This window comes from Babylonia areolata, chromosome 29, assembly GCF_041734735.1.
Source record: "Babylonia areolata isolate BAREFJ2019XMU chromosome 29, ASM4173473v1, whole genome shotgun sequence".
NCBI classification, from domain to species: Eukaryota; Metazoa; Mollusca; class Gastropoda; order Neogastropoda; family Buccinidae; genus Babylonia; species Babylonia areolata.
Window position 1 is genome coordinate 38,861,648 of NC_134904.1, and position 7,963 is coordinate 38,869,610.

Genomic DNA, 7,963 nt, shown 5'->3' on the forward strand with positions numbered 1-7,963 from the left:
AAATTTCGCGCGGCTAACAGTGAAAAGACGAGCCGTCTTGCCCGGTCCGCTCTTAGCCAATCAAACGCCTCTAAACGTAATTCCGGAAGCATGAAAACAAGCTTTGTTTGACCTGATTAAACCAACAGTTCTCCATCTGTTTTCGCTGTTTTAGTGACCCACCCCGGTTTTGGGTTGTTGGGTTTTTTGTGTTTTTTTTTCTGCAGTGGTCTCATTTAGTGCTGGTCCAGGGGAAGTAGCTGGCATGTAGCTGTGGTGAAGAATGAGTTAATCTTAGAGGTTTTTGGGTTGTTTTTTTTTTTTACTCTTGTTTTTGTTGGGGGGGGGGGGGGGGGTTACTCTTTCTTTTTTCTTTTTTGTCCTCGTTGGGGTGATCCATAGCAATAAAGGCGGCCTAAAATTGTGCACTAATGGTTGTATATATTACGCTTTATACATTCCACACTGTGGGTGGAACATCAGACAGAACTGGGGAAATTCCATTGGTCTGGGACTTTTAAGAACTTGTATCTTTCGCTACGACTTGTAATCTGTGACTTTTTTTCCCCCGCTCGTAATAATTGTGTGACTTTTTCTTTTTTCGTACCTTATTTTCTGAAGGTTTTTTTTGTGTTTTTTTTCTGTGACTTTTCTTTTCCACCCCCTGTGACATGTCTTTCCTGCAGTCATGATGTAGTGTAGTGTATGGTGTATGGGTGCATTTAGTGTAGTGCATGGTGTTTTGACGCATGGTAGTGTTTATTGACATTTTGTAAACGTCTGCATGCTCTCGCCTTGGTAGTGTCATGTGAGTTTTTCTCTCTTGTACATTGGTTATGGAATGGTGTCTCGTGGTGTGTGCGTGTGTGTGTGTGTGTGTGTGTGTGTTTACTGTTAGCGCATGGCAGTATCTGTACATTTGTAAACGTTTGGATGTTTACTGCTTGGAACCGTGTCAGTGCCGAATCTGGTCTTTCGCAAAACAATAGCTGAAAGTGTGTTCAACAGAAACAAAGCTGCTGACAAAGCATATATATTATATGCAGTAGTTTTGTCCCGGAATTCAGTTCAAGCATGTTTTAAGAGCTGTTCTTGTTTTTTTGTTTTAAGAAATTGTGAAAAAAGACATATTCAAAGTCCTTAAAAATCTGTTTTGAGAAGTTACCTGGGTGTGTAAAAAGATACAAGTACTACTACTACTACTACTAATAATAATAATAATAACAATAATAGTAATAATGATGATGATGATGATAATAGTAATAATGATACACATCTATTCTGTCCATGTAATAAAAGTATAGCTGGGAAATGTTCAACCCGACTTCGAAGTTAAAAAAAGTTGAATGATGATTTATGAAGAAAACTTGACCCAGAAAGAATGTGTGTCACTGAAAACCTTGTTATTAGAAGAAAAAAAAAGTCGTGTATTTCACTAGAGTTACCGATGCTTTAAAGATTTGGCGTTTTGGATGTTTCAAAATTTTGGAGTTTTCAATACACATTTTTTTTTTAATTTTCTGATTTAAAACCTGTTCGACTTTTGTCAGATTGCTGATCTAACGTTTTATCACTAAATCGCATGTGTGTGTGTTTGTAGGTGTGTATAGGTGTTTGTATATGTGTCTAGTATGTAACCAAAAAAGAAAAGAGTAATGATTCTATCTAGGTGTCTCTTCTTTTTTGTGTGTGTAATGTTTGCATGCTTTGGAACTGTAATGACCTTCAGAAACTGCGCAGTAGAAAAGATCGCCTTGATAAAGCATCTTATACTTCTTTTCTTTTCCCCAATGTTTATTCATTTGTTTTTATTTATGTACAGGATCCACACAAAAAATAAGTAGGTCCACTTCATAAAAGCAGTCAACGTTTTCATTAAATGTTAAAAAATTATAAATAAATAAATATATAGAAATCGAGAGATGCCCCATATGTAGAAGACATGGTTTAAACAGTATTTTATTTGGAACATGTCACAACACAGATATCGATGAACAGGACAACAAGAAAAACTTATAATAATCTTATTTATAAGTCCAGTCCTGATACATGTACATACTGAATATGTGACGGATGTCATCATAACTAGAAGTCAAGACATAAGCATGCATGAGTGTTGAACAAAACTAAGCTGAGATATAAATAGAGTGAAAGAAAATAAATGATAAACGTGTGGTGGAGAAAGAAGTCCATAGAAAGAGAACGAGAAATATCAACTCTGGGGCACAAGCACAGCAAGACTGAACTTGGCCGACAAACAAAGCGGCGAAGGCCAACCGTCCCGCGGGGGAAAAGAAAAAACAAGAGGCAAAGCCTTCAAGACTCACTTGTGCTTCACGCTTTATCCTGTAAAGGAATCATTAGGAGGAGAAAAAAAAATTAAAAAATGGTTGAAAAGTGCTCTGTATTAAATATGATGGATAAGCTTGGGAGAAGAAAAAAGAAAAGAAAAAAATGTAGAGTTTAAGATGAGAAAGATCAGTTTAAAGCAAATTAAGTCCCCTAGCATTAATTAGAGTAATTTCCCTTTTTTACTATCTGCACCAAAACGTTTGCAAAATAAATAAAACTTCCATGCTTAGCAAAAGAAGTTCCTGTTTGAACAAAAAAAAGAAAATAATGACTGCTCTTGTTGTTGGGTCAGAATATCAGATCAAAGTGCCAAGTTTAGAGAATACAAAAAATATAAATATAACAGTAAATGCAGTTTGCATATAATTAGGCTTCTTTTTTTCTTTTTTTTCTTTTTTTTTTGTGGCCATCCCAGAGGTGCAATATTGTTTTAAACAAGATGACTGGAAAGAACTGAATTTTTTCCTATTTTTATGCCCAATTTGGTGTCAACTGACAAAGTATTTGCAGACTCGCAAGTGAGTCAAAAAAGCAAGCAAGCGGGCACACCATCAAATGGACTTTGTGTAGGAGAGGTGTGTAAGAGCAACTACCATCTGGCCTCTCTTTGAATACATAAACGGATTGTTTTCAGTCACAAGTGGACCGTGAACATCTTTAAAAAAAAAAAAAAAGCGTTTGGAAAATTGGATGTTTCAGTTAAAATACATATTTACAGTGGTCTACATAAACGATACGCTGCTGTGTTGTTTTGAAAATTGGATGTTTCAGTTAAAATACATATTTACAGTGGTCTACATAAACGATAAGCCGCTGTAGCGTTTTCAACTGTAAGAAAACGCCGGCTGGTTTTGAGCAGTAGATCATTTCGTTAGCTGCATGCGTCTATGTCTGCCGAAAAGTCAGCATCGTAGTATCGCACGGATTTCAGTAGTTGCTATTGTTGTGATTGTTGTTGTTGTTGTTGTTTTTTTCTTCTGTTGTGCAACATTCGCTTTTTTTCTTCTGATTGCGCTTTTTTTGTTTTCTTGCTTGCTTTTTTATTTATATAGTAATCATTTTATTTATTTAGTTATTTAATTTTGTTTTATTTATTTCATTTTATTTTGTGTTTTTATTTTTAAGATTTTTTTTTTTTTTTTTTTTGTTTTGCTCATGTTTGTAAACGGTATTTGTTTTTCCTTCGCAAGCACAAAAAAAAAAAAAAAAAAAATCACCAGAAGTGCTCTGTCTCTCTCTCTCTCTCTCTCTCTCTCTCTCTCTCTCACCTCTTGTTCTAGACACGACGCCTCCCCCCACCCCCACCCCATTTCCACTTCCCATCTCCCTCCCTCCCTCCCCTCTCTGTTTACCCAACTTCCTCTTTCACTTCGTCACGTCCAGCGCGCGCACACACACACACACACGCACACACACAAATGCACGCGCGCGCGCCCAGACACATTAAATATATCAACTGCACTAAAACAGGATTACGTAAGTATGAATATCTCTAGCATAAAACTCCATGTGGCGAACAGACTTTGGACTATCCATCGTGCTGAGCACAGAAATGTTTGCGGAAAAGGTGCGTTTTCAGATCGGACTTGAAGGTCTGGAGATCAGGAGCATTTCTGAGAGACGATGGCAAAGAATTCCAAATTGGGGGTACTTGAGCCCTAAAAGACTTTTCCCTGCACATGTTAAATTGGTGATGATTTTAAAATGATGATGTGAAGTGGTGGTCTGCTAGTGGTATAGCGCCCGCTTAGGTAGCGAGTGTTTGCAGGTTCGAGTCCTCCCATATGCGGACCAGAGGGCTGGGGGTTGCATGAGCGAGCTCAGCAGAGCTTAAGTTTTTCAGTTACACGTGACTAAATGCCTACGTTGACCGAACTACGCCATTGGTCAGTTCCATACTACACACAGTTAGTAGTAGCGGGGTTACGACCATACTAGGCTCTTCCGTCCGAGCAATGCACCTGGCTCACAGGTCCGGGTTGCACGGGGAAATCGTCGCGGCGCTAAGTTTGCTTAGATATTAGAATGTTCCTAAGGACAAGGAATTCAGCCTACCGTGGACTTGGGAACATTCTTAAACGATAAGCAAACTTTAGCGCTCCTGAGTTCGCTCATGCAACCCCCATCCCCCTGGTCCGCATAAGGGAGGACTCGAACCTGCAAACACTCGGTACCTAAGCGGGCGCTATACCACTAGCAGACCACCACTCCACGTCATCATTTTAAAATCATCACCAATTTAACATGTGCAGGGAAAAGGTCTTTTAGGGCTCAAGTACCCCCAATTTGGAATTCTTTGCCATCGTCCCTCAGAAATGCTCCTGATCTCCAGACCTTCAAGTCTGTGTGTGTGTGTGTGTGTGTGTGTGTGTGTGTATTTATTGCTTTGGTTTGTTATGTTTCTGTGACTCATGCGAGAGTGGGACGTTTTGTGTGTGTGTGTGTGCGTGTGTGTGCGTGTGTGCGCGTGCCTGCGTGTGTGCTCCAGGTACCCTGGGGACTATGAAGACACAGACGGCGGAAGGAGGAGGAGGAAGGAGGAGGATGGAGGAAGGAGTCAACAGAAACCACAGCAACGTTTTTCGTCACACACACACACACACACACACACACACACGCACGCACGCGTCACCACCCTTCCTTGCTCGCTTTGCCAGTCCACACCACCACACAGCACCACGATTTCAGGGTGTGCGGATGATGGATTGGGTTTTTTTGGAGGAAGTTTGAGCAGAATGGACTTTTTCTTGTACTAATCTGAAACTTGAGGGTGGAGAAGGGGGTTGGGGTTGGGGGGGGAGGGGGGTTGACTACCCATCCCACCCCACCCAAGCCAAGCCCAGCCCATCCAACCCCCCCACACACTACCAACACCACCCACCCACACCACCCACCGTTGATTGACTACTTTTGATCTATCCTGTCACCTAAGTGGGTGAAGGAAAGTCGAGGTGGAGGGCGTGAGGTGAAGGGGGGGGGAGGATGCTACCAAGATGGTACCAAAGGGAAACGTGGTGATTGTGTGTTTTTTTGGTGGAGGTGGTGGTGTGTGTTGTTTTTTTGTTTTTTTTGGGTTGGGGGGGGGGGTTGTTTGTTGTTTTTTTAATGACGTCGCGGCTGTCTGTGTGGATGCTGTTTTGTGTCTTCAAGTTTTTACCTTGGTGTACTTGTTTGTTTATATATATATATATATATATATATATATATATATATATATATGAACTTTATTATTTGTCAGACTTATTTTTCAGCAGAGATTGTGGAAGTGCAAGAGCGATTTTCCTAACTCTCTCTTTTGTTCCTTTATCGCTATCATTATTATTATTATTATTATTATTATTATTATTTCTTTTTATGCTTTGGTCTTCTTGACTGATTTTGGGTACTTTTTTTTTCCCCCCCTCTTCTTCTTCCTTTTTTTCCCCCCACTTTATACAAGTTCGAAATGTTCACGCCAAGTCTTCGCCCAAATTGATTACCAGTCTGGAAGAAACGCCCAGAAGTGAATATGTGTGTGTGTGTGTGTGTCGGGTGGGGGATGAGGGAGGGGGGGGGGGGGTTATCGGAAAGCGATTGTTTTTTTTTAACTTTCGATTTGATATGTTTGTGCTTGTCATGTGAGAGTGTTTTGAAACTTTTTTTTTTTTTTTTTTTTTTTTAATTGGATTTTTATGTGAAGTGTAATGTGGTGTGTGGGAAAATGTTTTGAAACTTTTTATTTTTAACTGGGTTTTTATGTGAAATGTGGTGTGGTGTGTGAGAATGTTTAAAACTTTTTTTTTATATATATATTTTTAGCTGGATTTTTTTTTTTAATTAAGTGTGGTGTGGTGTGTGAGAGCGTTGTTGTTTTTTTTTTTTTTTGTTTTTTTTAAATAACTTTTTCTTTTACTGGATTTTTATTAGGTGTGGTGTGTGTATGAGTGTTTTGAATCTTTCTCTTGATTTTTTTTTATTTTTTTTATGACGTGTGTGGGGTGTGTGTGTGTGTGTGTGTGTGTGTGTGTGTGTGTTTTAAACTATTTGCTACCGTTACAACTCTACTCTTAACTTCCACTTCTACAGCCTGTGTGGAGTGAGAGACGTGACACGGAGGTTGGATCGGATCGTTGTGTCGTGTCGTGTCGTGTCGTGTCGTGTCGTGTCGTGTCGGTTCCAGCAGCTAAAAAAAAAAAAATTACCAGTCCCTCGCTTACCCATCCACGAGCCGATGATCTGCTCTGTGTGTGTGTGTGGCTGTGTGTGCGTGCGTCTGTGTCTGTGTGTTACTGTGTGTGTGTGTTTCACACACACACAAAAAAAAGAAACTGGGTTTGTGTATTCTTGCTGTTCCAGTTTTTTTTTTCTTTTTTTTGTGTGTGTGTGTGTGTGGTGTTTTTTTTATCCTGCTCGCAGCCGCGCGCGTTTCTCTCTAAAGGACCATTTTATGGTGGTGTGTTGTTGTTTTATGCTGCATGACAGTTAATATTATAATGATAATAATATTAACAATAATTATCACTGCTTGATGGTTTTTGTTTGGGGGGAAGCATGATGGGTCGAGTTTATTACGCACGTGGATTTTTTTTTTTTTTTTTTTTTTTTTTTTTTTTTGGTGCGTTTAGATCGTTATTGCAGTGTTGAAAAATGATTGTGACGCTGGACAGTGAGCCGGCCAAATGTTATTCGTTTTGTTTTTCATGTCGTCACGGGTTTCAATTACGTCATGTTCTTATTGTGAAGAAAAAAAGTGTGTGTGTGTGTGTGTGTTTTGCTGTGTTATCTCAGCTATAATTTTTTTTTATCACAGCACAGCATGGTGGTTTGTGTGTTACATGCTGTTGAACAGGTTTTGATAAACATTGTTGAACCTGGAGAATGTATGTATATAATATGTGTGTGGTGGGTGTTAAACAAAATTGGGGGGGAAAAAAGAAGAAAAAAAAAAACCAAGAAATCCTTCGTCCATTTTGGACGTATCAAAGGGGAGGTGTGGGGGAGGTGAGGGGTGCGCGGGGAGGGGGTGGGAGGGGGCTGGATTGGGTTGGGGTGTGGCGGGGATCGGATCGGGTGGGGGGGGGGGGGGCGGGGGGGTGCGGGGGGGGGGGGGGGGAGGAGAGATAGAGAGTAGCTGACAATTGATTAAATTTTAAAAACATAAATAAATGCTGGGAAAGGGCTGAATGAAATAAACACGATGAAATAACTGATATTTCAAAATAAAATAAAATAAACCTAAAGCGCCTAGGGCGGAAAATTCATTGGGGGGTGGGGGAGGAAGGTGAACGGGGGCGGGGTGGGGGTGGGAGTGGGGGGAGGCTGAATGATACACTCCCGTCAAGATTCGCGACTTTTTTTTGTCAATGACACAATGCACAGGCGCAAGAATAGCAAAACTGGATCCATGTTCGGTTTTTTTTTTTGTTTTTTTTTTTATGCACAGGCCTTTTTTCATTACTTTCTTTTATTTATTTTTTTTTAACTTGTTTTTATTCAGTTCATAAGTACAAGGTGGTAAACAATCGCATAAATTTGTCTTTTTTTTAAGAAAAGAAAAGAAAAACAGAACAAAATAAAAAGCAAACAAACACACAACACCCCGCACCCCCCCCCCCCATTCCCCCTCCCCCCCCCCACCCCCCCCCCCCAAAAA